We start from the raw sequence: 25,014 nt of genomic DNA, 5'->3' as shown, positions 1-25,014 counted from the left end.
TAACTTTATTTTCACATTGACGTTCTTTCTTCTCTGAATGTTATCTAGCATTCACATACTCCTTTAATTTTTCACACAGGCTTTCTATTGTCCAAATTTCTGTCATATTTTTTGTATTTCCAACTGCAGAAGCAGGCAGTTCGACCTCAACACAGGCACACACAAATTTTGTCTGGTATCTTGTTTCAACACCTCTAAACTTCTCAAATGTTTCATTAATTTATCAAGAAATATACGTTAACTGATTGTCTTGTTTGTTGGTGGTCTTAAAGTTTTCATTTGGTTCTAATGTATAATTATAACATCCTGAACATTGCCAAATCTTTCTTTTAATGGCATAACAGCTCCTTCATAATTTATTGATTGACAAATTCAAACCGGCAATGGAGTCGTAAGCATCACCTTGAAGAATACTCTTCCAATATTGAATTTTTCAACATTGGATAAACACTTGTTGCTGTGTACTGCACTCTTGAATGAATTCCAAAACTCATTCTACCTTAATTTATCGCCATTGAACGCAATGATGTTTATTTTTAGTAATTTAATAGATACGAAATTATCCCTTATCTTTTGAAAGCATTTAGATCATTTCTTGATGTTGCTTAATTTGTACATCAATGATGCCTTTTATCTTAAACTGTAATTGAATTATTTCCAATTTACTTTCATTTTCTTTGCTTTCACTTTTAGATGATTTTATAACGTCTACCAACCTTTCCTTGAACTGGTCCAGCTGTAATAACAATCTGTTACATCGGAATATACCTTCAGATCTTCCTCAAGAATGGCGTTGATTTCTGATTTTTTCTCATCTCTCAAATCCTCAGCTACGTTTGCACTTTGAATATCTAACTTGTCCTAGAATAGTTTGAGTCTTTTGATACATTTCGATGTTTTAAGAATGTATGCCTGTTCTTCATTTGGTGACACTTCTGAGTGTAAAATGGGTATGCCTTCTCCTGTCTCTTTCTGAATAATTTCACAGTACATTTCAGGTAACTTAGATTCGACATTATGAATAATTTCTAAAATCACCAAGTTCACAATTTGGAATTACAGTCATGAAGCACTTCTGAATTTCATAGTTTTGCACTGAAAATCACTTTAATTCCCGGATTCCGTCACCAAACATTTTGCGAAGGTAATATTAATCACAACAATGATTTGTTTTATATCCATGTATGGCAGAATAACAGCACAACAGAAACAAAAACAGTTTTAACATTTACTTCGGCTCATCTAAAGTCCAAGTTACAATTTCACAATATTCAGCCTTTATATAGGTAAACAAGTTGCGTGAAATAACAGCAAGAAATAATCATGCAAATATTACATAAAGCAAAAAAAAAAAAAAAAATAACGGAGCTATTAAAGTCAAATATCGGAGCTATTGAAGTCCATCGTCGGAGTAAACAATTTAACGGAGAAACATATTATACTAATTTAGCATCAGAATGAGTAACGAAGAATTCACATGGGCGGAAAACAGAAAGAAAATCACAGTTCGTGACAGTCTGCAGATCATCTATTCCAGTACAAAAATTCTGACTATTTCAAAATATTCAAACCATGTTCCATATCTTTAAATTATATGTTTGACTACAACGATGACGAACAACATTGTACTATATCAGATGCGGTATTAAAAATTGCAAAACATGCAACATTCTTATAACCGACTCTTACGTCTCTAGTCCTTTTACAAACAAAATCTTCGAAACAAGAAGTCACAAGTTGCAAGTTACCAACACAATTCCCCCATATTTCAAAGACATATACATACCAAATATTACATTTTCCTATACTTTACCAATTGTATCCAAAATTTTTAATTATTAAAGCCTATTGCAGAACCTCGAGATTAACGACTTAAGGATAAACCACTTTGACCGTTCTTGTAAAACCTTTCCATTTAAATATGGTCCTTCTTATCACGTCGTTACTGGACATGTATCCATCATCCAAGACGAATAACCTTTCTAAAAGTCCCAAGCTACATAAATTGGAATTGTGACTTTAAAGTTCCTATGGCTGCCTTGAAGGACTACGCAATAAAAAGGCAAGAAGACATTGATTATCTTTCAGGATAAAGGCCGTAAGGTCTTTAATTTTGACACGAATGAAAAATGCAAGTTTTAAGTAGACCAATGAGTGCCAATGCTACATGACTTTTTCAAAGACCACGATGTAGCAAAACATTGCCTACTATACATAACAAGTATGTTGTCGTACTAAGCCTTGATTTTTTTTTCCTGCAAAACTTTTTACATCCAATATCATTATCAGAGGTAGACATATAAAATAATAGTAGAGATAAGACTTATACTTCTATCAGACTTTCCATAGAAAAGATTGTGGAAAACTATAAATATGTGCTATAAGACATCCTTGGAATAAAGTGGCCAAATGAAATTAGCAATAACAACTTATGGCAAAGGACCAAACAAGAACCGGTCACGCAAACAATTACATCAAGAAAATGGAGGTGGATTGGACACACGTTGAGAAAAGGTAGTACAAATGTAACACGCCACACCCTTCAAGGCCATAGAAAAACACGTAGCCCAAAAAACACATTGAGGCGAGATTTGAATACAGAAGCCCAAAAGATTGTTAAGGCTTGATGAGAAAGATAGGAGGAGATGGAAAGCCAACGTGGACGCCCTATGTCCCCCATGGGATGAAGCTAATTAAGTCAAGTGAAATCGGCGGGTGTTTCCGGAAAAAAAGAGGACGCTTACCCTATCGTTGCACCTGGTCCATGCCCCCATTTATTAGTGGAGTCTGAGTTGCTCATTCGCTTTTGTTACTTTGTATGTATGAATTTAATTTCGTGATGTTATTTGCTGTGTATATTTGTTTTCCATGTCTGACCTTTGCTCCTGGATTACATTCTTTTGATTACCGCTTTAACCTTGGTTCCCGTACAAACAGAGATGATTGTAATCTCATTGATTTCTATTTAGAGATACATTAATTCCTTGTAAATAATTAAACAGGACATCGATATTTCAATACACATTCATATCAGTTTTTTTTTTAAAGTAAGATTTTTAGATCATTTTCTCCACGTTTGCATGCTGGATTTTGTCCAATATATTCAATTAATTCAAATATTTAGTTTGGAATTTATTATTATTATTTTTATTATTATTATTATTATTATTATTATTATTATTATTATTATTATTTTGATATTTCGGTGCAGATATATTGAATATCTTTTTTAATGACAGTCAAATTATCAATAACAAACATAGTATATAATACATGTACATGTTCGTTTTATCCATCACGTGGTTCAGTCTGTTATCAGAGCACACAGTTGAATCACAATTTGCATTCTTGTAGCTTACAATCAATTGGAAAATACATGCAGGGTTACATATGTATTAGTGTAGCTTGGATTTTTTAAGTGGTCACGAATAATCAAAATAATTCATGGAAGGGAACAAAATGCCAGTTTTCCAAAAAAAACAAAAAAACAAAAAACAAACAAATAGAAGTGACCTGGGTAAATGGAAGATTAATTTTAGAAGAAAAAAAACTTAAGAATATCAACTATAGCGAGAACACGATAAAAAAAAGTCAAAAAGGTCCCAACAACATTAGTAATAAAATCATCTGTAACAGAACGACGACACGCCTTCAAAGAACAAAATGAAATAAAATTTGAATAAGAACGTGAAGACACAGGTATGACTAATATTGATATTAGGGCGAAATCGTTCACTATGCTGTAAGCGTAACTTAGAAATAGTGGACAGACATCCGAAATCAACTTAATTAGATTAAGGCAATACAAAATCACCAAAGTATCCTTAATTCAAGAAATATTTGTTGAAAAAAATTGAATCTGATTTTGAACTCGATGACACAAAGTAATTCATCATACGATGATAAACAATGCAAGGCCAAACATTTACCAAAAAGTTTTCAAAGACATAAAATGTAGAAAAGTGAGTTCGAAAACATTTTTATAGCCAAACCTGCTTAAGAATATCTATTCACCTCTTATAATGGGCATCTTTAAAAAAAACTTTGAAATACATTTTTCTATTTTATATATCAATTTTATTCAAAACTCTTCTCCTCTGACACAACTTGACAAATTGAAACCAAACTTGATATGAATGTTTCTTAGGGTATTCTGCATAAATTGATGTGGAAATTTTGTATCTGCCGAAAAACATCGCAGCCTTTACTACAAAAAAAAGAACATATGTGTCAAACAGTAGTTTTTTTTTTTTTTTTTTGCATATTGCATATATCTGCAAAACCTTTAGATTTATCCAACTTCTGAGAAAACGTTTTAAGCATAATAAGATCTATCTGTTGTCAATTATTGTTCATTTTAATATGTAAAGCCATTTTGGAGTTATTGTCCCTTTTTGAACGTTTTTGTTTTTGTTTTTGTTTTGTTTTGTTCTGTTTTGTTTTGTTTTGTTTTTTATTTTTAATTTTATGTATTTCAAAATTTTCTTCTTTAATTCTATTTGACCAAATAAAACCAAACTTGGTATGAATGTTCCTTGGGGAATCTTGGGTGGAACTAAATTTGGGAATTTTGATCCGTCAAAAAACATGACTGTCGTTACTAAAAATAGAACATGGTGCTCAAACAGATTTTTTTCTCATATTTTATCCTTAGAACTGTAATGTTCAGCCAGCCAAATTCTTTCAATTGCTGAAATGGTCTTTATTATAGAGCCTACACAAATCTCAACGGGATTAAAGTAGTCATACGACTGTTTGTGGGGGTTATTGTTCTGGAAAGATGGACAATCACAGTCTCTTTTTTTTCTGTTTTTTCAGCCTTTATCGTGAAAACTATGGTAGATAATTGGCAAATTTCAAGTACTAAAACAATCCTACGATCTGTCATACCAAAGTTTTCCTGAGTCAAAATTGTTAAACAACTCCTTGTTAAATGTATTGCCCTTTAAAGACACAATTTAACAAGGTGCTCCTCTTGTTTTCTGTTATTGTATTGTTCAAAATATTACATCAAGGTGACTGAAAACAAAAGTTTTTATGTTGATTTGCGACATGTCATGCTTGTAGTAAACAAGGGTAACAACAAAATTACCAAACACGAATTCGATTAATAATCAAGTCAAGTCTAAACTTTGTCATTCTTGCTTTTAATAAAATAGCTACCAAGTCGCATTACCGTGCTGGGAAACAAAGTCTCCACCAGCAGTAGTAATGTCATTGTTGTAGTATATAAAGGTGACAACAAAATTACCGAACACTGATTAGATTCATAATCAAGTCTGATTACTTTTTTTAACGGTTTCGTATTGTAAGAAATACCTCATCAAAGAAACTGAAATCAAAAGTTAATTGGTGATATCTATTGTTGACATTCAATGAGAATGATATTTGTTAGAACATTTGTAGAAACTAAATCCATTATGTACAACTTCTTGCGAATATATTCCTTGAAAGTTTTACATTTTTTTTTCATATTATTATGTAGGCGTGTATGTTCGATACTTTGCTCATTACTAGATAAGCACACGTCATCAGTTGATACACATTGAGTTGAAATCTAAAACCAAACATTATGTTAAGATTAAGGAAACTATAATTATAGATATTCTAGTTAAAAAATATCTTCGTTTTCAGTAACTCAGTTATAAAGATTTATTTCACTGAGTACTTTTGTATGTGTTCGTACGGTTTAGAGCTGTTTCATCAATTGAACTAAGATAAGATTTTTGTTTCTTTTTTGTGCCGCAATAACATAAGGATAATGGTCAAACAAGGTGTCATGATTTTATAAAACAACTGCATTAGCCATGATTACGACACAGACATATGATAAGTGTTGTACCTTGATACACTATATCAACTGTTTGCTTTCAATGTAAACCGATAACACATTCTCAGAAATTAAATTCACCATGTGTTCAGTTTTTCAGTTCTAATTAGTTAGTATCCTTAGTTTGTTTCGGTCATGTTTTCGTCATAATGTAGACATGTATTGTGGTTAGTTTTACAGCATTTTACAATCATCTCTGATCGAAGACATTTCGACTCATTCTTCTGAGCATTCATATGTAATCTGTCTAGAATGGTCGGACAATCGGTAAATCCCTGTCGAGTCTTCACATTCGTTAAGATAATGTGTATTCGAAGATTTGTCAATCCCTTGTATATACATATCTACATATACAAATTCGTCTTCAACGTACTACATAAAACTGCAAATTTCTCAGTTTAAATATCAATAAGTTACAATCATTTGATGTTCTATTTCATTAACAAGAAATCTAGGTTTGTAGGATATTTACTTATGTTTCCGTTACGGCTTCGCCATCTATCTAACCATGATCTATCGCTGTACTACCTTTGTGACAAACAGGCAAATCTGTTTATCGAATAATTAAAAATGTATAATATACATGTCTACACTAATTCATTAATTAAATATGCTTGCCAATGGTCTACAATATCTAACTTACCTTTACAGGTTTAGATAAATGCATTCAGCGTAACTAAGCATAAAATTAAACATTTAGAATTTTAACTATTTAGAACATTTCTTCAACTCAAAGATAGAAATAGCACACTTTAATGTTATATCAACTGTTTACATTACATTGTGATCCATACTATAGTATGAATTGTTGTTAAATACATTTTCGATATTAAAAAAAACACTTTTAAACGTATTAAAACACATCATCTTTGCATATGTGGCACATTCTAACGTCGTGTCATCATTGAGCGATTGAAAATATCCAGCATTATTATGAAGGGAATCATTAATTATTTGCTTATCCCTTTAGATTTCCATTCCACTTGTGATCAAATGTTTATTTTAATATGTTAAAGAGTATTCAAGGGAACCAATGTTATGGCGGTAATCCAAAGGGAGTGTAATCCAGGTACAAAGACCAATCATGGAAAACAGACATATACAACAAAGGACATACAGTAACTAAAATCATAAATACAAAGTAACAAAAGCAAATGATAAACTCAGACTTCACTAAAAACTGGGAGCATGGACCAGATGCACTGGTAGGGTAAGCGTCCTCGGCTTTTCTAGAAACACACGCCGAGTTATTTTTGCGGGGAAGACATTATTATTTCGCCTAAATAGTTCAGATCCTTTTTTTAAAATAAATTTTTGAATGTACAAAAGTTTATCTTGGAACATTTGTTATTTGTATATGCCAATCACAGGTTAGATGAAAGAAAATGAGAAAATAAGAAATTCGAAATTTCTCTTTTAAGAAACTTCCACCATTGACTTGTTTCAAAACGTGGGATACAAATGCAACAATACTAGGTGTAGATACAAAAAGAATATCTACAATGTCAAGCAATCAACACGTATAAGGAGTCCTGTTATCAGAAATTTGTTTTTGGATAAGAGAATAGGCGGGTTACTTTCAATATATTGAGTGGGTTTTTTTATTCATTGTGTTATCCGAAGAGTATGTTGTTCTCTTTTACTGAAGTAACGACATATAACCTGCAAGTGATTGACAGGTTACTTTTTTTATATCAAGTAACATTTTTACTTTATGTGTTTCAACTTCTTCGTAATAATTAAGCAATTTACGACGCATTGTTAAAAAAAGGATAACGACCGAATAGATGTCGTGATGCCAGATACAGTGTTTATTACTAATGATGTTTTCTTATTGTCTTTTTTTTTTTTTGTTCTTTGTTTTGTTTTGTTTTGGTAATTTTCGTGGGGGGGGGATCCACTTTTGATTAAAAACAACGGACAATTCATTTCAAGTCATTAAATCAAAAGTAAAAAATAAAAACAATTCCAATGGAGTGCAACAAACCATTAACTTCATAAGTTTGCTTTTTTAAATTTGATCATGTTTTGGTATATTTGCGTCAGTGATAATCATATTCTGACTGTTACTTGATAATTATGTGATGAGTGAGTAGATGATCGTCAGCACAAACATTTAAGGGTTGTTTTAAATGTTTTACCAAGTAATGCTAAATTACCAACTTGTTGTTTATGAAGCGTAAACTAAACCAATATTGGTTATGCGAGAATAAACGTTTGAAAAAAACATCAAAACAATCCTTATAATTTAATTAATAATTGATTTGTAGACATTAAGAATGCATTAATTTATGCTTATTATTAATTATTTATTAACTAAAAAATAAATATATACATAGATAAACTAACAAATTAATTAATAAATGAGGAAAAAAAGTCTTATTATTTATTAGTAATAAAATGATCAAAATTGTAATTCAGGGCTAAACATAAAATATTTATGAGGAAAAAAAAACATTGAACTGAATTAACAATTTGAAAATGCCAACAGATCCATAGACTTGTGGAAGCCTTTGATAATAAAATCTATATATATAATTCAGTAGCTGTTTTTTTTACAGGAGAGCTGAAAAAAGATAACCGATTTTTTAATTAGGTCATTTCAAAAAGTTACACCAGACGTTTATTATTTTTAATACCAATTACTTCATATTCTTATACTTCACCCATTGCATCCAAAATTTTCAATTATAAAAGGCTATTGCAGAACTTCGATATTGAGGACTTGTTGCCATCATTTTGGATATTGGTTTCCAAAGACCCTTTAAACCATTTTTTCCACTACCGTTTGTCAACAAAGGTATAGATGCAATTAATGTGGCTAACATCCTCCATCACAAAAACGTGACCAACAAAATTCCCCAATATTTCAAAGACAAATCCATTCCAATTATTTCATATTCCTATACTTCACCCATCGCATCCAAAATTTTCAATTATAAAAGGCTATTGCAGAACCTCGAGATTGAGGACTTCAAGGCTAAACCACCTGACAGTTTTTGCAAAAGCTCTCCATTCAAATAAGGTCCTTATGGTCACGTCGTTACGGGAGATTTAACCATTATCGAAAACGAATCTCTACGTAATATCCTTTCTAAGGTCCCAAGTACCGTGAACCACGCTCCATAAATTGGAATTATAACTTTAAAGTTCTTATGGATGCCGTCGAGGATTATGCAAGAAAATGGATAAAACGAGAACAAGAAGACATTGATTCTCTGTCAGAGTGGTTAAAGGCCGTGAGGTCTTTAATTTTGAAACGAATGAAAGTTTTAAGTAGGTCAATGAGTGCCAAGGCGACATCAGTTTTCAAAGACTCCGATGTAGCAAAAACATTGTCTACTATACATGACACATATGTTGTCGTACCAGCAGACATCGCCCAAAACAAAATTGTTTTTGTTAGCAAAACGTTTTATATCTAATGTTTATTATCAGAGGTAGACGTAGAAAATAATAACAGTGATAAGACCTATACTGCTACCACTCTCTCCAAAGAAGAGATTAAGGAAAACCATAAATCTGTGCTATCCTCTTTTGGTCTCTCTACCAAGGACGATGATTGCGATTTACCGTCGATGTACTGGATTCCTAAACTTCACAAGAATCCATACAAACAACGTTTCATAGCTGGATCTGCAAAATGTACCACCAAACCTCTTTCAAAACTTTTAACTTATATACTCACAACTGTCAAAGATTTTCTGCAGTCCTACCACAACACTCCTTCACTTGCTGACCTATTTATTAACTCTTATGAGGCTGAATTTATAGCTGATTTGATCATAAAGAAAGAATATCATTTGGCTAGATCCTTCAATCTCAGTTTCCGATATATAGATGACGTAGTATCTTTAAACAGTCCTAATTTCGGGGATTTGATACATCGTACCTACCCAAAAGAACTTGAGATAACGGATTTTACAGATACTGTGAAGTCAGCCTCATATCTTGACCTACACTTAGAAATCGATGGTAAAGGAAAACTATTTACCAAACATTAAGGCAAACGTGATGACTTTTCATTCAGAATTGTCAACTTTCCTTTCATCTGTGGCAACATCCCTTCGGCTCCTGCGTATGGAGTGTTCATATCACAACTCATACGCTATGCCAGAGCTTGCCGAAACTACGCAGACATTTTGTATCACGCTAGAACTCTAACAAATAGGCTTCTGGAACAGGGTTATGTTGCTACAGGATTGAAGGCATCACTACAGAAGTTTTATATTCGTCATCATGAACTCGTGGATCGTTATGATGTATCCATCAGCACCAAGAAAACTGATTTATTCAACGGGTCATAGTTTGCCTTTTCTCGTTTGTCTACCCCGGACTTGACTTTTTATGACCAACTCGGCGGGTGTTTCTAGAAAAACAGAAGAGGCTTTCCCTACCGGTGCACCCGGTCCATGCTCCCAGTTTTTAGTGGAGTCCGAGTTACTCATTTACTTTTGTTACTTAGTATGTATGATTTTAGTTACTTTATGTTCTTTGTTTTGTGTGTCTGTTTTCCATGTCTGGTCTTTGTCCCTGGATTACATTATTTTGATTACCGCTATAACCTTGGTTCCCTTGATTACTCTTTAATGAAAGGGGCATATATCAATATATATGAAATGGATTATTATAATAGAAAATTATAGAATAATAAGGTTACATTTAATTGGTTGTTATCGACCTCCTAACATAAATATAAATTTAAGGAAAAATAAATGTCCATAAGTTCTAAAAAAGATATGTTTGTCTTATATGAATGTGAAAAAAAAAATGTGTGAGAAACTCAGCCAAACTTAGACAATCATCTTTGTCATATATAGTAACGTTAGGGAAAATGTCTTATTTAGATTTCTTTATTTCAAAACGCGATTCACTTCCCTATTAATCATTTCAGTGAACATGAGCTAGGGTTACATGTGCGTATATAGGGGACAGGCGGTACAATAACCAAACGTGTCAACTTTCCATGTATTAAATCACAACCCTGTTAAATAGTCTGACAATGTTTTTAAATATATCAAAGCACCTTCATTTATCTAAATAAAAAAAGAAAAAAAACTTTGAAAATACCTAGACATATTGTTTGTTTGTTTGTTTGTTTGTTTTTTTTTTTCGTGGATCTATTTTCCTTAAGTCCTGATTAGGTACATGTACAATGTAGTAATAACACATTAGGTTACTTAAATATATATACGAGTATTAACGCTATTTAGACAATAAACCGTACAGCCGCCCCGTTACGTGGCAGAGTTCTTCCCATCCGCGAAATCACAATACACCTATTATTTTAATTAATAGAAGTTAACATGGTAACTAAATGATAATGTTATACCATTGACCTTCAATTTTGTTACAGATCTATGGTGAAATATTGTGTTCTATGAAAGATTAATTTAAAAAAAAAAATGATAGTTTTCTTATTTATTCCATTTTTGTGTTTTTTTACGTTGTGTGTGTTATATTTATTCATTTTAAAATAATAAAAAAAGTACGAAAGAAATGAGTAGGTTACAACCAAGAATAACCATATGTTTAAAGTTAACAAATACTATCAACTCCGGTAGAGAAACAAAAATATGATTCAGGCCTTAAAAAAGATAAGATAGGTGAGGGATAAGTCCCCAACGTAGCAGAAGAACGGAACTACGGACGGACGGAAGGACGGACACCCCACCACTGTATTTCCCCACTTTGCAAGTTGGGGTATAAAAACGATCTATAAACATCTGACCATTTACTGATATGGTTTAACTTCCCTTACCAGAAAGAACGAGAACGACTTTACCAATCGAACAGACCCTGCTCTGAACTAGTTGTACAGTCAAATTAACGGAAGTTGACAATCTCGCTTTCACCGAAAACAATATTCTGCCTGGCTAGGTTGGCAGAAAGAACGAGAACGCCTTTACCAACCGAACAGACCCTGCTCTGAACTAGTCGTACCGTCAAAATCAAGGAAGTTGACACTCTCGCTTGCAGCGAAAGCAATGTGCCTTGTTAGATATCTGTAAATATATGTAACATACAAGTTTTGCGTATTCAAAATCTGTAGCGCATGTTTCACGTGTGGTGATTTTTAGATGCAACACTTTGCATGATAACACAAACATTAATAATAATAAACTGTGTAGTTGACGCTAATACGCTTCCGTGGTGACATGTTTGGCATCTGCCTACACTAAAGGTTTGTGAAATATCTCACTTTTTTTCTAGTTAGAAAATGTTGAATCGATGTTGGAACTTGTTTACATCAAAACCGATCTTCATTGGACATGTAAGCGGACTGCTTCTATGGTTTATAAGCTTTTCATTTTTAAAACGGTAGTTTAGGTGAACTACCAAGATTTTAAGTGAACATGCCTTTTGTGTATATTGGTGTCATAAAGAAGTTAGTAACACGGGAGTATAGAGGTTCAAGATATCTTTTATTGCAAATTATAGTTATTGACCCATAATAAATTAAAAGGGACTACGTGTATATACATGTATCTGTGTAATGAATTGTCAGCGTAACGCTGATGCACATTTTTATTAAACTGTGTTTCTATATATAAGTCTTAATCATGTTAACGTATGTTTTATTTCTAAACTTATGGCGATCATTTAAAGATTTTTCAACATATTATAATCAAAGTACTCGTGTACTGAGTAAATGTATATCGATCGTTTGAATTTTTACGCCTTAAGTAATCGTCAATTGCAAAATATTGTATAAAAGCAGGGATAAAAGGAAAGTTCAGGAATCGAATCCAAACGTTTATCTAAACACAAACATATGTTGTAAATGGTTAATATTGAACTGTTTGAGTTTTTTTTTCAATTCACAATTCTGATTACATGTACGAACGACATTCAATGAACACACAAGAAAATTCGTGATGCACCGTAGCAGTGCGCCAGTCTGCGAAATATTAAGGTTTGATGATGGTTTACATGAAACAACTATATGAAATCACACAACACATTCAACATACTGTACAAATGAACAACAAACTACTAGATGGCCTTTCCGTGTTCATAAATTTTCAAGTCGAAATTTAACATAAAGATCTTCAGATCGAATTTATTTGTCAAATCATTCAAACTTCAGCCACAATCATAGAAATAAAGCATGCCCTTAGATACATATCTTTCTGAACAAGCTACATGTCTCAGTTGATAAGCTATATGTAAACGTAAGGAAAGTATATCCTAATCACGATCATCGGTCGACGTATTCTCAGACCGATGAAGTATAGGACACGTGGGGTCTGGGATTAGGTCAGCGGCAATATTACGGGAATCATACTCTTCGGTACATATACAATAATGCACTACATACAAACCCCAGCGCTCTAATTAATTATGCATTTGAACGATACATGTGATGTACCTCCGCAGCCAGTTGTTTCAAAAGCTGGGTTCCGCCACAAACATCTGTTAAGTATCTACTAACAGCCAGATATACCCCCTAACCCAGGTAAGTGGCGAACGTGAGAGATCCGAAAAGTCGTTCAAGACTAATAGGTTCTTACATGAGTATTGATTAAAGATCTTAGATCTCTTCCACGACTGTAAAAAATTCTAAAATGACGTCCAGAAAAACCCTTGTCAGACCCCCCCCCCCCCATATAAAAATGTTCCTCCCCCGCAGTTAAGATTAGTAGGTTATAAGAAGATGCTGTTATTATGGGAATAATCACACTTCATAAAACAGAACACAAGCACGCATGCTCTGTACGGAAAATAGTTTGAAATCTGTATGTGAACAGGGTGTTAGTATAAATCCAGACGGGTTCCATATCTAATTGCAAGTAGAAATAACATGCAGTTCAAACTCTTATATAGATCAAGAACAAAAAGTGATTTTAAAATCAATCTTCAATAAAAAAAATAAAATGTTAAGGGTGTGTCTAAACACTGCTAAGGAGTCCTTAGTGCGCTAAGGACGAATAATATGCCACTAAGGAATAGATGGGGGTGCTGGTAGATGTAATTTGTTTTCATATTATGGTAAATATTGATATTTAATACATTAATTTAAAATTTTATAGAAAAATAATCACAAATAAATGTGTTATTGAACTTTGTTTAGACGCTAGCCTGTTTTTCTTTGATAAGCCGAAAATCAATGAACCGTTTTGTTTGTTTGTTTGTTTGTTTGTTTGTTTTTTTTTTTTTTTTTTTTTTTTTTCTATTTTTAATGTTCAAAGATTTTCTTCTCTAATTCTACTTTACCAAATAAAACCAAACTTGGTATGAATGTTCCTTGGGGAATCTTGGGTAGAACTAGTTTTGAGAATTTTGATCCGTCAAAAAACATGACCGTTGTAACTAAAAATAGAACATATGCTCAAACAGTTTTTTCTTTCATATATTTTATCCTTAGAACTGTAATGTTCAGCCAAATTCTTTCAATAACTGAAATGATCTTTGTTATAGAGGCTACAAAAGTCTCCAAAGGATCAAAGTCGTCATACGACTGTTTGTGAGGGTTATTGTCCTGGAAAGATGAAAAATCATGGTATCTTTGTTTTTCTTTGTTTTTCTGTTTTCAGTCTTTATTTTGAAAACTTTATCGATAAATGTCACATTTCAAGTACTTAAATAATCCTTATGATCAATCAGACCAAAGTTTTCTTGAGTCAAAATTGTTAAACAACTCCTTGTTAAATGTATTGCCCTTGAAAGACTAAATTTAACCAGATGCTTCTCTTGTATTGTTACAAATACTTCATCATTTTTTTACGTTGATTCACTATATGGATTGTCATGATTGTAGTAAACAAGAGTAACAACAAAAGTACCAAACACTAAATCGATTCATAATCAAGTCAAGTCCAAACTCTGTCATCCATGCTTTAAATACAAAAGCACGGATGACAGAGTTTGGACTATTGTGATTCATGCTTGAAGTAATAAAAAGCTACTAAGTTGCATTATCGTGCTGGGAAACCAAATCTCCACCAGCAGTAGTAATGTCATGGTTGTAGTATACAAAGATGACAACAAAATTTACAAATACTGATCCGATTCATAATCAAGTCAAGTCCAAACTCTGTCATCCGTGCTTTTAATACAAACGCTACCTTTATATTTACGCTCTAATTTGTAAATTTGTATTACTCTAACGCTGTATTTTCTTTTAGAAGTAATACATTTCAACTTTATTGGACTATACGTAACTTGTGTTGCATTTTGTTGTTTATTGCATATGAACATCATCTTTACGTTCAAATTTGTAATATTCTATCACTATTTTTCAGTAGTAATATATTTCAATTGTATTGGGCTATGTATAACTTGTGTTGCATAATATTTGTATGATGCTATTTATATGAAAACATCTTTGTCACATTGATCAGATAAGCAAACAAAAAGCCGTAAGCACAAATGTCCAAAAAATTGCATTCCGTTATAAGCAAGAAAATTATATTATACTACGTATTGTATGTAAGTTTTGGTTATCAAAACACACTTTTAAAATTAATTCCACTGATCACGTTTAGAACGGTAAAATTACAGATGGACAACGGCAAAGCTTCAAATACAAAAAGGTTATCTATATTTTAATAAAATTACTATAAATGAGGTGTGAAGCGTAAAATATTTTCATTCATATATTTTATTATAGCCCTCGTTCACCCATATTGACCGCTCTACAAAATCCTACCGTAAAGACAGTTATAGCTTGTTCAAAAACATCGAAATTTACCTTAAAGTTGTTTGATCTTGGTTCATAGGGAGTTGAAATAAGCCAATAAAATAGGGATAAAGACAGATGATAACAACAAACCCCATCCAAATCGTCATTATATCTGTTTTCAATAAGTAGGTTAGTCATATTGAATTGTTATGCATATTATCTTGACTGTTATATTCAAACACAGTTAAATTATGATCCGGCTCCGACAGGTATACTGAAAATTTTGCACTTGAGTCGAGTCTACGAAAAGCCTTGTTAAATACTTATTGCATAAAATATGATAATAAGGAGATGTGTAGGTAGATAATCGTCAGCAAACATATTGAGAATTGTTTTTAATTTTTGGACCATATATTAATAAAGCAAAACTTACCAAATGTCATAACTTGCTCAAAAGTTAGAAACATTCCTTATAACTTGAATTAATCGAGTACAATTAATTTTTTTATTAGACTCTCCATCAAAGCCTTATTTAGTTTTGAATCATTTGAAAAGCATACTGTAATAATCGAAGTAATGACGTCAGAGTACTAATTTTAACCTTGTATGATTCTGACTAACTTCAGTAACAATGTTCAAATCGTGTATTTATATTTATTTTACTAATTTTATGCTTCCATAAAAGTCTGATGATTTGATGTTTTTATCACAAATCGTATGATATACATTTTACGGAAGAAAATACTTTGTTAGTATCAGGTTATAAAAAACTATTTTAAATTTTGAAAGTAGAATGATCAAAATAAAAAAAAACTCCGTTGACCGCTAAATAAAAAAAAAAACATTAACCAAACAATCCCTGTTATTGTTAGAAAAAAAAACACATATACAGTCCCTGTATGGGATAAATTTCCCATTTACCCCATCCCCATTGCCCAATTTCCCATTGCCCCATACCCCATTCCCTATAGACCTATTGCCCCATATACCAATAGCCCCGTCCCCTATTGCCCCATTCCTATTTACCCCATCCCTCATTGCATCGGATTATTTTCTGTTGTCGAATGCCTTTTCCACCGGCCATCTCAAAAAGAAAAACAAAAGTAATTGGTTTATCAAACACATCTAATGCATTAAGATGCAGAAAGTGCAGAAAGTTTTGTGCAATCAATATTCATTTTAGAATCTCGCCGGCGTGTTCGAGAATTACCGATATCACGCGATATTTGCATTGTTTACATGTATTATCGCCACTCCGAGCTGCATGAGAAATAATTATGCCAAATATTCTTAAAACTATTGATGTATGTATCAATTGTGAATACATTTAATTTCTAAAATTATTCTTAAAAATGTTAAAATTATTCTGATGAGGTTTTTGTTGATGGCTGTAATACATTTATTTCAAACCAAAGTCTTGAAAATGAGATATTTTTGCAAATTAAATGATTGCGAACACTTGAAATATCCTAAGGGTCCTATAGTATTGTTTAAAATGTTAACATTGTCAAGAAAAGTATCATGTGTGTGACCTTGACACATTAATTTAAATCAAATTTCTAAAAAATGACATATTTCTGCAGATTTTAAGAGTGCAAACAATTTCAATTTCAAAAATGGTAAAAAATTATTGTTAAAAATATTAAATATGGCAATATTAGTATCCGGTTGGTGGTTGTGAGACTAATAATTCAGTAAAATAATCTTCGAAATGACATAGTTTTGCGAACACTTTTAATATACCTATTGGTCTTTATTTTTTGTAAAAAAATGTTAAAATTGTCTATATCATTATGATGTTGATAAGTGTGATACACGTATTTCAGACCAAATTCTTGAAAATGAGAAATTTTTTTTACAAATTAAATGCTTACAAACACTTGAAATTACCCTAATGGTCTTATATAATTGTTTAAATTGTTAAAATTTTCAAACTAAGCATCATATGTTTGGCAGATTGATGTCAGTTCAATTTCTAAAAAAATGACATATTTCTGGAGACTGTAAGGATGCGAACAATTTTAATTTTAAAAATGGTCTAAAATTCTTATTTAAAATATTAAAAATGGCAAGATCATTATCCTTTTTATCCTTTTCGAAGTTGCGGCGAATCACATACATTCTGCCAATTGAAAGGGAATCAACATTTTATTCAGTTTTTTTTTTCTCTTAAACGGTCTTGTTATTATTGCTCAATGTGTCAAATTTGTCAATATTAAAATCATACGAGTGTCTCCGACACATTATTTCAGTACAAACTTTCAAAAATGATAGTAATCGTATGAGCGCGAACATTTTCAATATATAATGCCATAAATTAAATAATGTACTAATATACTTTCGGTTTATATTCAAAATATGTCAACGAAAATAATGAACTGCGACACCTGTAATCATTAACAATCACTCTGACACAAGCTTTTTTAAACAAAAAAAAAAATAATTGCTGTCAGAAAACTATATGGGTATGTTGCTTGCGGAAAAAATCTAAACAATTGGTTGGATTGACCAATCAAAATTATTCCCTCGCCCCATTCCCAATTGCCCTATTCATTTACCTCATTCCCAATTCCACATTCCCATTCCCCATGCCCAATTGCCCAATACCCCATAAAATTGGAAGTGTATCCCATACAGGTACTGAAACCCTTAAAAGAATCATGATATTGAGCATATTCTTTTACGCAATGGGTCAACATTTATTAGAATAATATCATTAAAATCATTCAGTACTAATTTTTGCGCTGTAATAATGTTTGCAAATTGCACGGTGGACAGAAAACCGTGTAAAATAGTACAGACAAAATTGAGTTTTGACACTATATAACGCTAATCATTTCTTAGAAACCGCGAAAATTGATATCCGCGAATAAGTTCACAAAATCCGCAAAATAAGTACGTTTACAGTGATACATTTCAATTTTATTGGACTGTGTTCAACATGTATTGCATGATCTTCATGTGATTCGTAATCAATATGATTTCTTTGTAATAAAAATCAAGTAAGCGATCAAGAGCCGTAAGCACAAACAGAAGTAATGTCTAAGAGTTTACCTTCTGTTATAATCAAGAAAATGTTTTAATATATTATGTGGTTTAAGTAAGTTTTAGTCATCAATAACACACTTTTGAAAAACGTTGCAGTGTTAAATTCTGTATGTTGTTATATTGTTAAAAACTATTTCATCAATGAAACAAACACATCAGTTGTTTTTTTTTTTTTTTTTTTGTTGTTTTTGTTGTTTTTTGTTGTTTTTCCCCCGCTGACTCGCTATACCTATTGTTTGCATTCAAAGAGAATGAATATCGCTAAAACATTCCTAGAATTTTAACTTATTGTGTTCAAGTCAAAAACATATTCCCTGAAAGTTTTACAGTTCCACTACTAGTTAGAGCAATTTTTATTCTAATCAGAAATAATTGCATAGTTACGACAATCTCTGATATAACGTATGAGTAGTGATATGAAAACTATATATGTAGGTTTTGGCGGGATGTTGCCACAGATGAAAAAACAATGACAATTCTGAAAGTTTTGCCGATAGTTTTCTTCCACTATCGATCTCTAAGTGTAGGCTTATATATGAAGCTGACATCACAGTGTCTGTAGTATCCTTTATCTTAAGTCGTATGGGTTAAATGCGATGTGTCAAATCCCACAAATTATGATTGTTTAACGATAATACGTCATCTGTATAACGGAAAATGATATTAAAAGATCTACCTTAACGATATTATTTCTTTCGGATCGGATCAGCTATAAAGTCTGCCTCACAAGGGTAGAGCAAAAGTTCCAGCATTTTGAAAACATCCTTTGTTTTTGTATTTTTGTTTTTTGTATTTTTTGTATTTTTTTTTTTTTTTTTTTGTTTTGTTTTTGTTTTTCTTTGAAGATGATTTGGAATTATGTTTTAAAAAGTGTGAGGAATCTCGTCCAAGAACTCTATATTTGTATCAAGGTGTACCATCTCTTCTTTGAGAAACAACGATGTATAATGTATTAATGTCGGGATTTTAACTAATGGATCAATGACATAAACGTATAAAGTAAAAATAAATTATTACACTCTACAACACATAAAAACTCTGTCGTGATTTCAGATCACTGAATCAATTAAAATAACCATGTCTTTTTTCCTTTTTTTTCATGACAAATAACAGAACGGATAATACGAGGTAAGTTTAAATATAAAGATAAATAATTAATATTGCCATTGAATCCACAATTAGTGCTTTTTTACAAAGTGATTAGTATTGAGAGCTACTTCAATTTGTGAATGTTTCATACACAACTTAAAGATTAAAAGGAAAAAATCGATTTGAGTTGACATTTTCGGTTTAACAATTTAAGAAGTTTATATTTTGTAACATTACACATCTTATAGAATCTGAAAATGACATAAATTGCAACATGTTACTTATGTACAAGAATGATGATAACCAAGTAAATTAGGATTACAAAGATAAATGACAAATATATAGATGTAATGGTAGTATATTGTTTTTGTTGTTTATTCCCGTTAATTTCGCTATATCTATTGTTTGCATTCAAAGAAAATGAATATCGCTAAAACATTCATATAGGTTAAACTTATTGTGTTCAAGTTCTTAGATACATATTCTCTGAAAGTTTTACAGTTCCACTACTAGTTAGAGCAATTTTTATTCTAATCAGAAATAATTGCATAGTTACGACAATCTCTGACATAACGCATGAGTAGTGATATGAAAACTATATATGTAGGTTTTGGCGGGGTGTTGCCACAGATGAAAAAACAATGACAATTCTGAAAGTTTTGCCGATAGTTTTCTTCCACTATCGATCTCTAAGTGTAGGCTTATATATGAAGCTGACATCACAGTGTCGGTAGTATCCTCTATCTTGTGTTCTTTGGGTTAGATGCGATGTGTCAAATCCCACAAATTATGATTGTTCAACGATAATACGTCATCTATATAACGGAAAATGATATTAAAAGATCTACCTTAACGATATTATTTCTTTCGGATCGGATCAGCTATAAAGTCTGCCTCATAAGGGTAGAGCAAAAGTTCCAGCATTTTGAAAACATCCTTTGTTTTTGTATTTTTGTATTTTTTTTTTTTTTGTATTTTGTTTTTCTTTGAAGATGATTTGGAATTATTTTTACAAAGTGTGAGGAATCTCTTCCAAGAACTCTATATTTGTATCAAGGTGTACCATCTCTTGTCTGAGAAACAACGATGTATAATGTATTCTATAATTGTTCGAATACAATTCACCGTGATCTTGAACATATTCTTTTCCGCGTTGGACCAACACTGATTAGATTAACGTCCATCAAATTAGTCGGACGTTATATATATATATATTGTTATTTCATTTTTTCTGCAGACTTCGTTGACTTTATAATTTCTTATACAAATTAACTTACATGATGATAACCAAGTGAATTAAGACAACAAAGATAACACATGTGTTATATAACAAATGTATAGATGTAATTGTAGGTAATATTTGATTTGTTGTTGTTTGGGCATCAAACAATTAAGCTATATTTTTTTTTATTTATTGCAAATGAACTTCATCTTTACGTCCCCATTGTTATTCTCTTCCACGTTTTTTTTTAGGAATACTGTCAACGTACTAATTTTCGCTATGTACTAATTTTTAGCTATTTGCGCGGTGGACAGAAAACCGCGAAAAACAGTACACGCAAAATTGATTTTTTAACATAATATAACGCTTATCATTTTTGGAAACCTCGAAAATTGATATCCACGAAATGTTCACAGAATCCGCAAAAACAAATATGGACCGTAAAATAAGTACGTTCACAGTGATATATTTCAATTTTATTGGTCTATGTATAATTTGTGTTGCATCATCTTCGTGTAATCTGTAATCAATATGATTTCTTTGTACCAAAATCAAGTAAGCAAATAAGAGCCGTAAGCACAAATCGAAGTAATGTCTAAAAGTTGACGTTCTGTTATAATCAATAAAACTCTATTTTATTATATGAAGTAGTTTAAGTTTTGGTCACCAATAAAACACTTTTTAAAGTAAATTGCAGTGATAACTTCTTTATGTTGTTTTTATGAAACCAAAACATTGCCATTTTTCACATATAAAAACGATTTCAATAAAGGGTATTCACGGCAAGCAGTGTTCTAGCGGTAATACATAAAATAATTAAAATAATACATACAAAGTAACAAAAGTAAATGATGAACTCGGACTCCAATGCTCAAAAAGTATCCTTAACGCTATTCTTTCTTTCGGATCGCATCAGCTATCAAGACAGCCTCATAAGGGTTGTGTAGCGGTGTATATTTTCATGATAATTAGTTGCATGTCTAGATACGCATAGTTTAATTTAGTCATTGTACCCTTAGTCTAATGTCCAGAAGTATATCTTTATGATGATTTTTTAAGTCGTTTACTATTGAAAGATGATGAAGTACAGTATCATGTTATCTATGTAGGATGTTGTTTTAAGTAGTTGTCAAAGTTTTTTGATGTATTGGAAATTGGTGCTAGTTGGTGCATAATTGGTGTAAAATTGGTGTTGAACAGTATATAAAGTGTTTGGCTTTCACTTTTTGAAGGAAAGAATAAAAGGAACGACGGGTCGATATGCGATAAGAAATTCGATGTAAACGGTTGCAAACTGAATGAAAGATTGGATTTATTTTATATGGTTAAGGAATGTGTTTTTGGAGACAAGTGATGCAACACGAATATTGTTGTTGAAAGTTGCAACTTGCCGTAATTGGAAGTTAACTCGTTATTGTTGATGATATTTCTTTGACGTTTTGACTTATACTTGCTTTAACAGGAAGTTATCGTATTCCAGACAATGATCCGCGGTTCTGGACAGTAGTCCGAGGTAATAAGTTGTATTTTGTTGTCGACAGTATAACTTGCCTTAACAGTAATTATCGTTATATGGAGAATTCCTCGCTTGTTGTTGTCTGTAATGTTGTTCCCTGTGCCATGTGGATCCAATCCGTATTAAGGAATTTGAGAGCTTTTGGGGAATAATTTGTTTGAGTGCACCCGTTATGTGAGTTTGCGAAATTTCCTTTTGTCAAAAATAACTTTTTCATCATGTAACTTGCATTTTCTGTATAATCGTGATAAACTGTAGATTAGTAAAACTTTTCTTTATTTTGAACCGGCCTGGAACTGTGAGCAACTTGGCCTCTAAGGTTAAAGTCTACCAGCCAAGAGCTTTGTACAATATCGGCCGCCATGGCAGTAAAACAATAGATCAACAAGTACAGGAGCACAATTTGTTCCCATGGGAATACCGAGCGTTTGTTGAATACGCGTCCACCAGAGTGGACAAATATGTTGTCGATCAAAAGTGTTGTATCGAAATTGATGTCCATCAGTCACGTACGCCCACTTGGCGGACCGTACACCTAATGGTGTTTCTGCAGCTCAAAGTAGGACTTAGTATTAGGATTTCGTGGCTATTATAAACAAGATCCAAGACTGCTTTTTCGGGGGCCTAACTTAGATCTTGCGCAAACGAGAATGTATAAGAAATTCATTCATATTTTTTTGTATCTGCTGTACGCAATAAGAGGTTGACAGTCGACTATTTTCTTACAGTCTTCTTATTTTTATCAACACTTTCCAATGTTTTTTAATACGTTTGCCGATTTGTCTCAAGCAAAAATTGTATTTTGTTATAAAACGTAATGGGATGCCATTAGTGTCCGTTTCCTTTTTTTCTAAAGAGTTCAGAACTTCTGCTTTATACAGCAGACTCCATGTTGTTGCTGATAAAATTTTCTGAATATCCTCTTTTTAATAGAAAATATCTTAAAATCATGAAGAATTTTCGACAACTTTTCCATGTTACTGTTGTTTTTAATTTGTCGGATAGTTTCACCTTTTATAAGTCCCGATAAAACGCTGCTATAGTGCATTGAAGATTAGTGGAGGAATTGATGAGTATTTGGTGGTTATAATATAATGTAGCTACGTATATCAAATATCCTATCTATTTCAAAACGTTCACCTTTCTAGATGCAAGTGTCCAAAAATATTGCCTTAGAATTTGATATGTTGAAAGTAAATTTTAACAATTGATAAATTGAGTTTGCAATGTCGAAAATACACTCAATTTCATTCTGTGGTCCATTGTATATAAAAAGATCCGTTATCTCTGTATCTTCCATAGAACAATATTGTTTTTTTTTTTGTTTGTTTCAAATCTGTTTATGACTTGCTTTTTAATTTATATGCAGTAATATCACAAATTCCTGGGCAACATACTTGCTCCTTTTAGTTGTCGGTAACATGTTTTCATTAAATTTTAAGAAATTATTTTCCAAAACGAAATTCAATAGAGTTCGAATAGACTTTGGGTAAGGCACTGTATAGTGTAATCTGATTCTACCCTAAGTTTGTAGCTTTCTTCAACTGCGTCTAAGATTTCTGTGAACTGCAAATTAGTATACATACTAGTTAGATCGAAATATACCAACAGACAATCTCTATCTGCTTTTAAAGTTCCAATTTTGTTGACAAAGTTTAAACTATCTCTTATGTAACTGTTTTGTCTTTTTACAATGGGGAACAGAAAAAAATCGATAAATGTGCTTATTTTTTCAGTTCATTTGTGATATTTTAGACCCGCATGGTGGTAATTGCGTTTTCTTCTTTTAACGATGTTTTATACTTATTCCTGTCAAAAATGCAGATCGTCGTGCTTTTATCGCTTTTTTAGGAAGATTACATCAGAAATATTTCTTAATGACTAATGTCATGTATTTTACATTGTATCACAAATCGGAAAAGATACATTTTGCGAAAAAAATCCAAGTGACTTTATAGTAATAAAATACCATTTAAATTTTGTATAGTTGAATGATCGAAAAAGAAAACTTCATTGACCGCCAACCTAATATCCTAAATACCAACAACCTCTGAAATTGTTAAAAAATATAAGCCCTAAAATCACCGTGATTTTGAACATATTTTTTACGCGTTTTCACAATTAATGTTTTTTTTTTTTTTTTTCACAAATTGAATAGTGTTGAGAGCTACTACAATTATTGAATGTTTTATAAACCAACATGAACATTTGAAAAGAATACCAATAATTGTTGACATATTTAGAAGCTGAAATACATAAACTGTACAGACAGTTTGCGAAGTTTTATCTGGTTTTATACGGCTTATAGTAGTACAGTATCTAAGAGTAATCAAGGGAACCAAGGTTATAGCGGTAATCAAAAGAATATAATCCAGGGACAAAGACCAGACATGGAAAACAGACATACACAACAAAGAACATAAAGTAAATAAAATCATACATACAAAGTAACAAATATAAATGAGCAACTCGGACTCCACTAAGAACTGGGTGCATGGACCTTGTCCATCGGTAGGGCAAGCGTCCTCTTCTTTTCTAGAAACACCCGCCCGCCGAGTTGCTCATAAAAAGTTCGGGGTAGACAAAGAAGGAAAGGAAAACTATGACCCGTTGAATAAATCAGTTTTCATGGTGCTGATGGATACATCATAACGATTCAGCAGTACATATCGAATATATGAATA

At 31.9% G+C, this 25,014-nt stretch overlaps 1 long non-coding RNA gene across 1 annotated transcript in view; it reads left to right on the top strand.

The window, feature by feature from the left end:
- Nucleotides 1-21,484, top strand: part of LOC148597316 (uncharacterized) — a 43,302-nt gene extending 21,818 nt beyond the window's left edge. The window contains exons 4-5 of the long non-coding RNA XR_015919116.1: nt 19,617-19,631; nt 20,585-21,484. This is a non-coding gene — a long non-coding RNA (uncharacterized LOC148597316). The remainder of the gene's footprint in view (nt 1-19,616; nt 19,632-20,584) is intronic.
- Nucleotides 21,485-25,014: the final 3,530 nt, after the last annotated feature.

Source organism: Perna viridis, chromosome 15, assembly GCF_037379345.1.
Source record: "Perna viridis isolate PV_CMFRI_1.1 ecotype Kerala chromosome 15, ASM3737934v1, whole genome shotgun sequence".
Lineage (NCBI taxonomy): Eukaryota > Metazoa > Mollusca > Bivalvia > Mytilida > Mytilidae > Perna > Perna viridis.
Note: the sequence above shows the minus strand (reverse complement) of the source record. Positions and strands in the feature narration are given on the sequence as shown.